Source organism: Alosa pseudoharengus, unplaced genomic scaffold (genome assembly GCF_046254945.1).
Source record: "Alosa pseudoharengus isolate Yale_2024_CS ecotype anadromous, Long Island Sound unplaced genomic scaffold, YU_APseudo_1.1 YU_APseudo_1.1_scf_9, whole genome shotgun sequence".
Classification (NCBI taxonomy): Eukaryota; Metazoa; Chordata; class Actinopteri; order Clupeiformes; family Clupeidae; genus Alosa; species Alosa pseudoharengus.
Genome location: NW_027468881.1, coordinates 29,829,836 through 29,843,957, shown reverse-complemented (window position 1 = coordinate 29,843,957; position 14,122 = coordinate 29,829,836). Strand labels below are relative to the sequence as shown.

The 14,122-nt window shown below is 40.3% G+C and overlaps 1 long non-coding RNA gene across 1 annotated transcript; it reads left to right on the top strand.

The window, feature by feature from the left end:
* Positions 1 to 9,972: 9,972 nt before the first annotated feature.
* Positions 9,973 to 13,640, top strand: LOC143114397 (uncharacterized). Its single transcript, XR_012984910.1, has 7 exons — positions 9,973 to 10,297; positions 11,018 to 11,064; positions 11,245 to 11,290; positions 11,746 to 11,830; positions 12,020 to 12,178; positions 12,312 to 12,411; positions 12,848 to 13,640. It is a non-coding gene; the product is annotated as an uncharacterized LOC143114397 (long non-coding RNA).
* Positions 13,641 to 14,122: the final 482 nt, after the last annotated feature.

The window sequence follows — 14,122 nt, the reverse complement described above, 5'->3', positions numbered from 1 at the left end:
TGTCTCTCTCCATACTCCCCAAACGTCAGACATCAGGGGATAAAAGGAAATCAAGTAACGTTTATTAATATAGCACATTTCACGTGACAAGCATAGACTAAATGTGCTTCAAAATAAAAAAAATAAAAAGCAAGAAGGAGGTGTCAAATATATAAAATCTAAAACATTACTGGTACTTGTAAAAACAAATAATGTAAGAAGTTTGAGAAAAGAGAGTTTGAGAAATGCTTATCACAAACAGGCTGATGCAGGAGACATACATGTAGACACAACACAAACATGCAGAAAACAAACGGAGCATTTGTACATTACTTCAACATCACAGTGCACTATAAAGAGCACCACAGCAAAACAAAACAAACATCTCTCTCTCTTTCTCTATCTCTCTCTCTCTCCATATCAAATTCAAAGTGCTTTATTGGCATAATGAATAGGCCCTAGTATTGCCAAAACAGTAATTTTATAGGACAATTAATCCTAACATATAGTACACACATCAGCAGATCTCTCTCTCTCTCTCTCTCTCTCTGTCTGTCTCTCTAACACTCTATAGGAGCACTTCATGCAGCATATGGATGTTAGCCCGTGTGGAGTGTAAGTGATTGCGCTGACCACACCTCTGTGCTGTTTGTCAGCAGAACGCTGCCTCCACCAGATGGACCACCTGTCAGCTACCACGGAAACGCCTCCTGAGGCGGAGGACACACACATACACACACACACACACACACACACACACATACTGTACACACACACAGATTGTAGGACCATCATCTTTTTTTCCTTTCATATCTGTCTCCTACACCAGTGGTTCTCAGCCGGTGTGCCAAGACACACTCGTGTGCTGTGGAATTTTGGGAAACCTGATGTGCTTTCATACAGGCTCATGAAGTAGGCTAGAGGGCTATTTTGAAATGCATTCATAATAGACTACATATCTATCACACAGCTCAGTCATTATGTGAGCATATGCCTATTGTTGTGGTCAGCCCCTGAACACTCTAATGTGGGAATAAGGATGGACGCCACCTATGATAATGTGTGTGGGCGTTTTGTTTTGACCTTTAGTGCCCTACACCGTCACCACCATCCCATAATGCACTACTACTGGTCCATCCGTCCTTGCAGGCTCAGCCCATTATTGTGGGATATTACAGTAGCAGGTAGGTCCGTTCATGATCAACGACTTCTGACATCCCCCCACGGCACACTCATAACTTCCAGTCCCTGTCTTTGCTGATAATACAAACACACACACATGAACATAGACAATATGCATACACGTATGCACACACACACATACACATAGAGTACATGCACACACTCGGTAACAAGGTGAAAGTGAGGCTACATGCCAGCGGTGAGTGTTGAAGAGAACAAACCCTCGCTCAGGTACATCTTGGGGACGAGACGGATGGCTGTGTTTTACAGTGCCGTAAAGGCAAAATGTGCATTTCACAACTCGCCAGTTAACAAGGAGGGGAGTGGCTGCAGACTGATGAGAGCTCCTGAGGTGAAACACAGCACACAAATCACCCACAACCAGATTAATTATCCCTCCCTGCTTCAGATCAAATGAACGGGAATGAGGTGCCATTTGAAGACGAAGAGAACAACAACTCCTGAGTCAGAGGGATATCTATTTCTCTTTCTGCGCCATGCCGTTGAAGACCCTGCCAAAGTCCATCTAAGGTAATAGTCGCCATGAATCGCTGTCTCACTCTGTCCGAGATAAAACGAGAAAAGCATGAGCGTTTATCTTTCTCCTTATCATCAACAACAATAGGAGTGTTCTCTCTCTGGCTCTCTCTCTCTCTCCCTCTCTCATTCTGTCTCTCTCTCTCCAAACACATCCTTTCCAGCTGTAAGCCTGAGAAACCGGCAAAACTCTGAACATATATGACCATATCTACTGAACAACCAAACACAGGACGGGATGGAATTACCCAGACTGAATCTCAATACAAACTCACTTTACCTCCCACCCCCCCACCAAAAAAAAAAAGAAATGCGTGCAAGTTCTCCGCAAATAAACCATCATCCATCTTTCTTTTTCCTGAAAATAAACAAGTGGACGCCTCCTACTGAGTCCCTGACTGGCCTCCCCATGAGGTCCCTCACGTCCCTCTGCCAGCCTGTTTTCAGAAAGAGAGAGCGAGTTATAGAATGAGAGACAGAGAGAGAGAGGGGAGGAGAAGAATTGAGAGAATAACAGAGAGCAGGAAGGAGAGAGAACAATAGATTGAGAGAGAGAAGAGAATTAGACAGGGAGTGAGAGAGGGAAAGAGGAGAGAGAGATAAAGACCACAGGAAACAGAGGGGTGGGGAGAAATATTGTGTGTGTGTGTGTGAGAAAGAGAGAGAGAGCGAGAGAGAGAGACGCTTATATTCTTAATGAAGTAATCCTCCAGTGCATTAGGGTTACGTCTTAAACCATTAATTGCTGCAGCATTTTCAGGAGGGCAGAGGACCTCCCCAGCGCCAGGTGCCCACCCTGGCACCACTCACACACTGGCTAACACCATGGAGATTAGGGCTAATTAGACTGACAGGGTGTGTGTGTGTGTGTGTGCAAATTTCCCCTGTTGCAGGACAGAAGGGAGGTGGGTGTCAAGGTGAATGGCAGAAGAGGTGTGAGGTGCTGCCTCCAGGGGGCGCTAGGCTTAAATTGATGCCTTCACTCAAACCTCCGGTGGGAGAGATACTACCAGACACACAGCTGTCTAAGTGGTAGATGGAGACTCATGTACATGGCTTCACCACCCTGCAGCACACACACACACACACACACACACACACAGAAATGTACATTTCTCTCACATACTCATCAACTCACACACACACACACACACACACACATGAGCCTCTCTTCCCAACTGGGAACCCATTCCTTATCCACACGCTCCATAAATGTCAGGTCTCATCTCAGCTTCTCTGACGCCACCACCTGCATGCAAATCTCCTCATCGCACAGAGGGCAGCACACACACACACACACACGGAGCAGACAGACAGAGAGATGAAGGCAGAGCGAGAGAGAGTGAGAAAGAGAGAGAGAGAGAGGATGACAGGAGGAGGAGGTAGTAGTTGTCAGCAGGAACCTCTGGAGAGCGCCTCTTTAACAGGCATCACACTCTGCCGCTGTTGTTGGATTGTCACAGTTTATGTTGTATGTTGCCTGACCTCACTGTGAGTAAGAAAGACTTACTCACAGTACTCACCAAGGTTTCTAGAATAAAGTTTATTCTCCGGTTTTGGATCCTGCCTGTTTTTGACCTCTGCTTGTCGTTTCTGGATTTTCTGAAATTTCTTATTCATGGATATGGAACAGAATATTCATTATTATAATATAATATTATTATTTGCAAAAGAAGATTAAAACGAATACAAATGTCAGTAAGTAACATAAAACAAAATTACATCCATAATATTGATCCCACATTAGGCATGGTTTGCAAGTAATTCAATGACATAATAAATAGTAGGCCTTGTAGGCATAAACATATCAATTATTATATTTTCAGGCTATCCAGACTCGTTTTGCCGATGTGCTGGACGACAAAGATGCCCTTCTCACAGCTGTTAGTTGTCCATAATTAAAACGCCGATGGCTGAGAGATGCAAGTAGGAGGGAGCGAGTAAAAGAGCTTCTGACAGCAGAGTGCCGCCGCACAACTGCTCCTGCAGCACAGAGCCCTGCCAGTGTGCTCACCATCATCTGCCAGCCAAGGTGAGATGGACTTTTTCACTTTTGCGGCAGAGCCAGAGGATACCTACTCTGCAGAAAAGGAAGTCATGGACTACCAGAGGTCAGCCTATGACCTTCAGATTCTGCATCAGTTTTCAAACATAAAGAAAATGTTCTTGAAGTATAACACTTCAACCCCATCAAGTGTTCCTGTGGAGCGGCTTTTCAGTCTGGGAGGTTTGAAGGAGGTTTCAGAAATAGACTTTCTGACAAGAAGTTTGAGAACCTTCTCTGAATGAGGTACAACCACTGGTTTACTCGCCCCACTCCTGTTTCAGTCATAACATGCGATTACAACATAAGATTAGGCCAAAGTAACAAAAGTAGACATGATCAGCCTACATGTGGTGTTATGCACTGTTTTATAAAACCACTCCTTGCTGCTCTAATGCTGTGAACAAAACATGTTAAAAATAATTCAACAGTTACATTTATAAACAATGTAGATTATAGCTGCCATTACTGTGTTAACAGTTAGGTTAGGTCAAGAAAGACTGTCTTTATTTTATATTTTATAAAAAAAAGTATTTATGTTAATTGAAGTTACAAAAGACTGTGTTTATTTTTTTTATAAAAAAACATGTATTTTTTTCAGGAAATATGTTTAAGTTAAACTTAGAATGTCAGGAGATATATAGTTGATGTTATGTTACTGTTAAAATGCACTTCCAATGAAGTGAGTACTGGCAAACATTCATTCATTCATGGCTGTCATTTTTATGTTGAGGCGGCGGGGGGTGTTGTCAGCAGCTGCTGAATGTAACTAATATAGAAACTTGTAATCTAACTTAGTTAGTTTTAGAATCAAGTAATCAGTAAAGTAACTACCGGTAAGTTACTTTTTAATGGAGTAGCCTAATCAGATTACTTTTTCAAGGTAACTGTGGCAACACTCTTCATCATGCCCTTTGCGTGTAAACTTTTGTACTTACATCATGCCAGCGATAGCAATAACTGTGTCCTCCTTCAAGATATCACAAATATCAATCAGCTTTATATTTATACCGGGTTATACCTAGTACTTTCACATTTACGGTGTCTTTTTTTCACAATAAACTAGCCTAAACCATTTTCAATGGGCATATCCCATCATGTTTTTATTCAAAACACCAGCAAGAGAAGGCTAAACTCTTTCAACGATATTGTTGAAATCAAAACAATAATAAACGCGGCAACTGACTTTCAATGCATGCTGGGAACTAGCTAAAGCTAAATTACAAAGTGTAATTGCAACCTTAACATGAAAGACGCTTCCAAATCAGCACAGCTCCTGTGCTTTATATTGAATCCGTGGTCGAACCAGACAGAGAGCAAAAAAGTATAATGCTAGGCTATCTTTGGCTGAACCTTTGGGTCGAGCTAACCCCCACGACGAGTCTCTCTCTCTCTCTCTCTCTCTCTCTCTCTCTCTCTCTCTCTCACACACACACACACATACACACACACACACACACACAGGCACATTAGGCAAAATCAGCTCTGTATGACACGATGACAGATCTACTTACTGCACTGATTATACAAAAAATCGGCCAAAATGTTTCCAAAAGGTTCCCTGACAGTTGCACACAAAACTAAACCTTTAGAGAATGTTCACGGAATTTCAGTTAAAGGATAAAAAATGTATCCTTAATATAACAATCAGGGAACATTCCCAAAAGGTTCCCTAACAGTTGCACAAAACTATACCTTTAGGGAACATTCTGGGAACGTCAGTTAAAGGATAAAAAAAAAATGTATCCTTAATATAACAATCAGGGAACGTTCCCAAAAGGTTCTCTGACAGTTGAACAAAACTATATCTTTAGGGAACGTTCTGGGAACGTTAAGGATAAAAAAAATGTATCCTTAATATAACCACCAAGGATCGTTCCCAAAAGGTTCCCTGACAGTTGCACAAAATATACCTTTAAGGAACGTTCTGGGAACGTCAGTTTAAGGATAAAAAAATGTATCCTTAATATAACCATCAGGGAACATTCCCAAAAGGTTCAGAAGCAGCTGAAAGGTGAGGTTCTGGAAATGTTCTCTGAAAGCTACACAACACTAGCCTGGCGGGGCCATCCTATATCATTGAGATGTATCACCGTCACAGGACTGTCGTTATCCTGTTAAGCCCGCCTTAAGCCTCTCTAACGAAATAGAGCGCTGTGATTGGAGAACATCCATGGTGTTAAGCCAATAGAAATTCCTATGGTTCGATACTAGACGTACAGGCTAAGCAAATTAATTTGCCGCCGCTAGGGTGCGTCTAGATTTCTAGGCTAACACAACACAATACCTTTAGGACATTCCCAGAACATCTTTTAAAGATTTATTTTTTGTGACCTTCACGGAACGTTCCCAGAAAGTTGCATATTTGCTGGGAAGAGGACAAGCGGTCTAGTCTATATGAAATCAGTTGACTCTAAACTTTAATCAATCCTCACCAGATCTCCATATCTGATTTCCATCCATACTGAAATCCTAAGGGATGGATTTGCTGCCGGACAGATCTTACTGGTTGACAGACGTCCCCTGGGAGAGTATCAATCTGCTGTCAGTCCCCTGTCCTATCCTCTACCCTGGCAGTCAGATGACTCTGAGCTCAAGTTTAGTTGGTCTGCAGTGGAGCCAGGGGAGGCTGCTGAGTCCTCTTCACCCCCCACCTGCCACCCCCATCCCCCGCTGTGGCGTGGCCCCTCGCTGGGCTGCCAAACTAAGCCAACTGGCTCCCTGCTTGGAGAGGGAAGGGGTATAGGAGACAGACAGAGGAATGTGCAGAGGCAATTGGGCACAGTGGAGGATTGTGTAAGTAACACACACACTGCACACACATGCACACACATTTGGATACTTGAAAACTCCTTGTTACTGCGGTGGAAGATATTTACCTATGCTTGGTCTTGTGTCGTCGCATGTGCTATATAATTAACATTGCATGTCTCAAGCAGCCATGCTGAGATATGGTGTATCTAGTGGCTCTTTTCCATTACGGCCCGGGGCCAGCCCAAGGCATTTCCCCAGTCTTAAACATCAGTGTTGTGTTTCCATAAGCAGCTGTAACATCGGGGACATTAGCTAACAATGCTAGAAATAATTTAGATTTTCTGATTGGAGTAAGTGTTTGTGACAACACGTCATGATACATTTGACAATGTAATGAATGTGCACTCTACAAAGTGAAAGTAGGCCTAACCTAGGCCTAGGCCTACGATGCGCTCCGTGTCTGTAGCTGCGCAACAATGGAATCAACTGTAAACAACTGTCCATGCTATCGCTGTTAAAGGGCCAACAAAAGTTGTACAACAAGCTGAACTAGTGAGCTTCTTTTTAAAACAGAACTGCGTGTTTCCTTTGCTTTACAGTGGCAACCGGGTGATAAGCAGGATAATGGCCTTCGAGGTGTGTCCAGTTATACAGAATTAATGGACTCGGGTGGAGGCTGCGAGTCGGGGAGTTCTTTACCCCTTGCCCTCGTCCATTAATTCCGTATAACAGGACACCTCGGCGGCTGTTATCCTTTACTTATCAGTTATCAGACAGCACTGTAAAATGTGTGCGGGAATTTCTCGCATTATGGCTAGAGTTGCGGGCCTTGAATAAATCATGCGCTATACCCGCAATCCAGCACTGAAATTTAGGCCCTGTAAAACATTGGCAAACATGCAGGAATTTGGTGACTGTGTTTTTATTTTTCCTGTTATTCTCGGGATCTACTGGCTAAGTCCTAAAGATCTACAGGTCGATCGCGATCGATGGGTTGGCAACCATTGTTCTAAACAGTGCTTAATAACGACACTGCGAGCATAAGTCAAATTAATTACTAGGACATTTAAACGTTAAGTCATTTTAAAATCATAAAATTGTTGGAAGCAGTATCCTTAATTCTTTTGCAAAGTTTTCATATTATGCAGACCGTATTTCTTTACAAATATTAGCAAATCACTTCTGTCTCTAGGCATCTCTAAACAAATGCTACTGGGGTGTTTTAACATTTCTCCGGTTTTATTGTTGCATCATATTCCATTCCAAAAGTCCTCAGTTCGGCCCCGATTTGGCCCTGCCCTACTCTAGGGCTGAACTGATGCCACCTGTTCCGGCCTCAATCATGGAAATAATCATAGACACTGGGGTTTTACCCTATAGTGGAAAAGGACCACGGGTGTACCTGGGGGGACAAAGACAATGACAAAGGACTCCTGAAGGAAGAACTTGAAAGAGCAGGTGCTGAGTATGGCATTGAGCCTGTTCAATACCGCAGGCGACATTTCGTCTCGCTTCTGCAATGTTTGATAAGACATGACATTTGGGGTGAAGGCATCTTCTGAGAATGGTGGCTTGGAACAGCCTTTTAAGAGGATGTCAGTGGTGTGCCTTAGAGAGTAAGCATGGAAGATAAGGTTTATATAGGATTCTATAAGGTTTCTATAGGATTTCATTTCCATGCCATTCTAGGATACAGTCATACGAACACCGTAAAAAATCGAATCACCTCATCACTTCTCAGAACTCATCAGCGTGGTATACTTTTGTCACAAAATGCAGTAGTCACATCTAATTCTCTCAAGACACTACGCTAATGCTATAGTGTTAAAACATAATCTCATGGGTGACCTTGACTTTTTCTTCTATGTTGTGAAATTTGTCTGTTAATTTAGTTTCAAAGCTGATCCGTCTGATGGGAGATGACTGTGAGGATTCAGAAATCCCTGCCATCAGTCTCCTTCTCTCCGTCTCCCTCGGCCAATCAAATACACGTGGGATTAACATTGTTAAATCGGGATAATCACTCCATATTCATTTTTTTTTTTTGGGGGGGGGGGGGTGAAGGGCACCAAAACCTTCAGCACTCGGTGTGAGTGGTGGCACATACCGGTAATCAAAATTTGGGATGATGAAAATCTGAGCTGCTTTCATACCCTCATCCCAACCCCCCCCCCCCCTCTCCCACACACACACACACACACACACAGTCTTTAGAGATAAGGGGGAATATTATGTTCTGTGTCAGTGGTTATCTCCTCTGGATTGCCTGGTTGGTAGTCAGGATCTGATTCAGTGACGTTCAGTGTCCACATAATCACATAATGGCTAAACTTTTATTTGAAAACAGTTGTGGGCAGAGGAAACAGTTGGCCGGAGTCATAGTTGATGACAACTGATAGTTAGAATGGCTGAACAGTTAAAAAGTTGAATAGTTGAAATAGTTAGAATTATTTAATAGGTAATTATTGTAGTAAGGAATTTTATTTTGAAAACGTGGGCAGAGGATACAGTTGGCGGGATTCATAGTTGATGACAATCAGGGCTTTGAACCGATTTTTTTTCCCAATCGGTTCTTTCCGAACAGAAACGGAATTATAACGTTTCCGGTTATGAGTTCCACCAATAAATTGACGTTCCCGAACCGGTTAGAACAAAAAAATACTGTTCCCGGAACGGTTAATTTCGTTCCTGTCAGCTGTTTAATGCTATAGAATTATGTCACATCTTTCTCATCCAGCTTAATCCAAATGTAATAATATTACAACCAATATTAAATAATAATAATTATATTATTAATAATAATAATAATTAAATAGGCCTACAATTATTTCAAATGTGTAGTTTATTGTTAAAAGAGAAAATTTCCACACAAACGTAACCACATTATTAAGACACGTGGTTATGCCACTCGGGCAACAACAAATTCCAACTGTCGGGGGGATAGGCCATTTAGCCAAATGTTCGCTAGTCCATCATTAACGTGGAGTTGACAAATATAGCTATTGATATTGTGTTTGGAATGAGCGTTTTAATTAACGATGGATCGTAATTTACCTCTTATTTAAGATGTGGAGTGGAGACTTTGTAATCCACCGCTCTCTTTCCATTCAGTCAGCAAATGTCTGATGTGATGTCAAACAGGAAGTGAACCTCAGCCGCCATGGTAACGTGCGCAGTAAAATAATAACTTTTTTTTTTTAGTTAATTAGGCAACGAAAACTTTGAGGAACGAAATAAAGTCGGTATTAACCGGTTACCATTATTTTTAAATAAGTGTTCCTGTTCCAGAACATAAAAAATAATAATGTTTCCGGTTTCGTTTCTGTTCCCTGTAAAATACAAAAAGTTCCCGGTTTTCGTTTTCGTTCCTTGAACCGGTTCAAAGCCCTGATGACAACTGACAGTCGGAATAGCTGAACAGTTCAATAGTTGAGTAGTTTAAATTATTTAATAGTGAATTAATGGATGTGCATACACTCAAAAAAATGAAAACTGGGTATTGTTTGTTAGAAATAAATGAAACATGATGAAATAACTAAAACTGATTAATTAGAGAGATGTAGATAGTTGTTTTAATTAAATCCAAATTAGATATCAGGAAATTTGGAGGAGTTTAATTCATTTCTGTTGAATAAACACGTAACAAGTGATTTGATGCAATTAAATCTCTCGCGCATGCTCACTTCACATCATCGCGTGACATCAAGGCGGAAGTTTTTGGTCACGCTCATGTCATGCTGTGTAGAGACGTTGGTGAACTGAACTGGAAGTGCGTTGGAAGCGACAAAACGAAGCTAACTGGTGAGTAACCTACATCTTTTATCATCTGCGAGTAGCATTTACAGTTGGTGCTAAGTAGATCGTAATTCTGTTCGAAACTGTCAAAACTTTGACCTAAGTGAGTATTTGAATGATATTCCAAGTATTTCGTGTGATTTGTTAGTATCAGCTAGTCACATGTCTAGATGGCTAACCGTGTTCACGCTGCTAATGTAGTCAAATCCATGCAGCCTTACAGAAACGGTAGTTGTAAGTTAAATTAAAAAAAATTGTCGGTGATATTACACGTCAAGTTAGGTTAGGCATGACTGCCGTTCTTTTAGACTAGTTGCTACGGTTGTGATAACGCTGGCGTTTTGCATTAATGAATAGCTAATTCAGAAATGAATGCAAAACGTGTTGCAGCAGGTGGATGCCCTGCTATGTTGGTAGCTACAGTGTTCAAACACGTTGGGCATCAGGCTCTGTTTATTGTGACTGAGGAGATGTGAACACAGCAGCAGTTAAATGTATTTTTGGTGTCGTTTGTGACGTTCAAGTGTTGTTTATTCTATACTTTATATTTTATATTTGACCCAATGAACTCATCTTTTTTTAATTTTGTTTTGAATTTCCCCTAGGCATCAATAAAGTATCTCTATCTATCTGTCTATCTATCTGGCGTATTTATCCTAATTAATATATGGTAATGACGCAAAAGTTGCTTTTGAAATCATTATTAATGTGCCCCACCCCTTTCAGATTTTACCAGTGTTGCCTTGCCTGGCATTCAGGCCATGCCTCATGTGGTAAGTTGGATTCAGCAATGTTGTTGTTCATGAATATGATTGATATGTTAAAGATTAAAGTTTTTAGAGATTGTTTTGACAAAACTGTTTTGGTAGAAAAGTATTCAAAGCTTTTGGCTTAGCCTGAAGCACAGGGTGTGTGGAATAAACTGTGTTTATAACCTGTTGTCCTTTTCCTAGATCTTTCTTTAGGTGGTGTTCTATGCTGTGCTTCACAGTCTAGCAGGTACAAATTGTTACAACACTGTAAATTATGCCATGGTCATTATGGTAGGAATCCCTGTTACCTGTGCACTTATGCCAGTTGTCCATGTAGTTTCAGGACATGGAATAGCTTGAAAAACCATGTTTACCGAGCTCATTCATTACCCTCACAGACAGGAACAAAATTATTGACCTACAGTTGTCAGTTTTGTGATTTTGCTGAGCTTTCCTCAGAGGAAAAATTATTTCATACATATCAGAGGCATGTACCAAGACAAGTTATGCCACCAAATGTTATAACATTGGAGATGAAGGTTTTGGGTTTTAAGTGGTATTAACTTAGTGTTGATTTTGCCTTTCCATACTGTAGGTAACTAACTTGAGTAGGAGGTGACCACCAAAAAAATCCTGATGTTTGATATTTGATAACTTAGTTATTTACTGTGATTGCATTTGCCTTCTCTTTTTGATAATTAGGGCAATAACTGAACCGAACTGGAATTGAGAATAATTCAAGATGGCAAACTTGCGCACAAAGCAACGAAGTGTTGGGTGTTCTGAAGTGAGTATAAATTCTTTGAAGAACAAACGGCAAGGTCCGCATCATGCTGCTTCAAGCATTAAAAAAAAATACAGAAAAGCTGAAGTTAACTATTGTCCTCAACACCCAAGAGGAGAAACAGTTTACAGGAAATGTTTTGGAATTTAAATACTTAGCTTGGTTCTTTTTGTTTCCTTTGCACTTTTACAGATCAATAATGAGTTTGCTCGAGTCACAACAGTCCCACTGGAATTAAAGTTTCTAAACATGATTCTAGATAAGTACTCAGACAGCTTGATGAAGATGTTCCACAGCAAAGGTGGAGTCCCTGGCCGAACCATTCGAACCATCATGCAACCCATTTCAGAGGTTGTTCAGTCAGTTGCATCAAATTGAATTTTCTTTTTAGTTATTATTCTGTGCATAGATTGTGTTGTGACGTCATGCTAATGTAAACATGTATTTATTTCTTTTGTTTTCTGTTTGTCTGTGCTTCCAACAGAACATCATTGACGTCTGAAGGGAGTGTATCCTCAAAGTGCTTTGCGTCTACTTGAATGAGGACCCATTGCACCTTGTCAAGAAATACACTGTGAGCACACGTACGTATACGGCTTTTAAATTGGTCACACACACACTTTACTTTCTCTAACACATACTCTTTACACACTTATACTTGGCCTCATGCCATCTTTTGCACATGCTGGTCAATAGTCTGACATTTGTTACACATTAACCACAGTTGCAACAACAACACACACACTTGCCTTAGCTTATACCCAACACTTCAATGTTTCCTTTAACCTTATGTCCATTGTTTTTAAAGAAAAATTGACCTGAACTGACCGATGAAAGTTAATGTAAATAAAAGACTGAAACATCAGCATGTATACTTATCAGATATGGTTGAAATATTATTTGGCCAATATTTAGACTGGTGGTGCAAATTAGACTGTTGGGCCGCACAGTCTAGGCAATAATTGGGTAGCATTGTAGTAGTTTTATAAATAAGTAATTGTTTTTATTGGTCTTGCATAGGACTGTGATAGGTTGGCAGCCAAAAAGGATATGGAGCAGACAGTAATGGGGATCTACAATGTTTGCCATGAAGGACATGAACTAGACGATGAGCCAGAGGACATCAGGGTCATCATTGAAGGTGTTGAAACCATCTGCTCTGTGATGAGTGTGGCTGTGGCAACGGCTATGTTGTTTGGATTAATGTACACATTGAACCTTTCATACCTTCGTGAACTCAAAAATTCATTTGAGGTTATACAGAAAGTGTTCTTCAACTTGGATGGACAGAGGCTTTTGCCAAAGGTACAAGCCCTTAAAAACAAGATGCTTGAGTAAGTTACCAGTAATCTGTGAACCATGTCATTCAGCGTTCATCTTTATTTTTTTTGTTTTTTCCCCAACAAGCTATTATGTGATGTCAAACAAAAACTGGTATAACAAAAATTGTAAAAGTAGAGCTGAAACGTTTTATTTCCTATGTGGACTGTCTTCAACGGTGGCCTACACATTCTTTGAGTCCATTGATTTGACGCTTTGCAGTGGAACTGTAAGGCTGTTGTGACAAAATGTAAAGTCTTGATAATTTATCTGCCCTGCCATTAAGTCTTATTTCTATTTTTACCTTTTTGTGAGGATTGTATGGATTTTGACAGTAAAAGAAATGCAGCAGAACTAAATGCAGTAGTGTTTGAGGCGTCAACAACACTTTAATTATTAATACAGTTATTAGTAAGTTTAAGTTTGCTGCTAAAATGAAAATGATAACTGATTTCTGGTCTGTGACTATAAAATAAACACCTTTTTTTGAGAATTCAGTTGTAACTGTTCACTTATGTGTGAGTGAGGAAAATTTGATTTAAAGTAAATAAAGTTGTCCAGTTAACATAAATGGTATTAGTTTGTGCAACATAACAGATTAAGTCTAAATTACATGCTTAAAATCAATTGATTCAACAAGACTCATTAGTTTTGAAGTAAACTACTCATAATACTTTGAATGAAAGTAATGTTTTTCATTGGTTGAGCTTGACTTCTGCTCTTTGGTCCTATTTACCTGTATTAGGTTCAAATTACATAATTCAAATCTGTGGAAATAGGTGTCATAGTTAAATTAAGTAACCCCAACAAATCATTTTTTTGAGTGTAGGTAGATAGTTTAATGGATGCTGATAGACAGATAGTTTAATGGATGAAGTGAAGAAATAGAATCAGAACCCATTACTAACACCTGCCTGCCATATATTCCATGTCAAAACGGCTACTGTGAAAAAGGTTCATTGTGAATAAAACTCT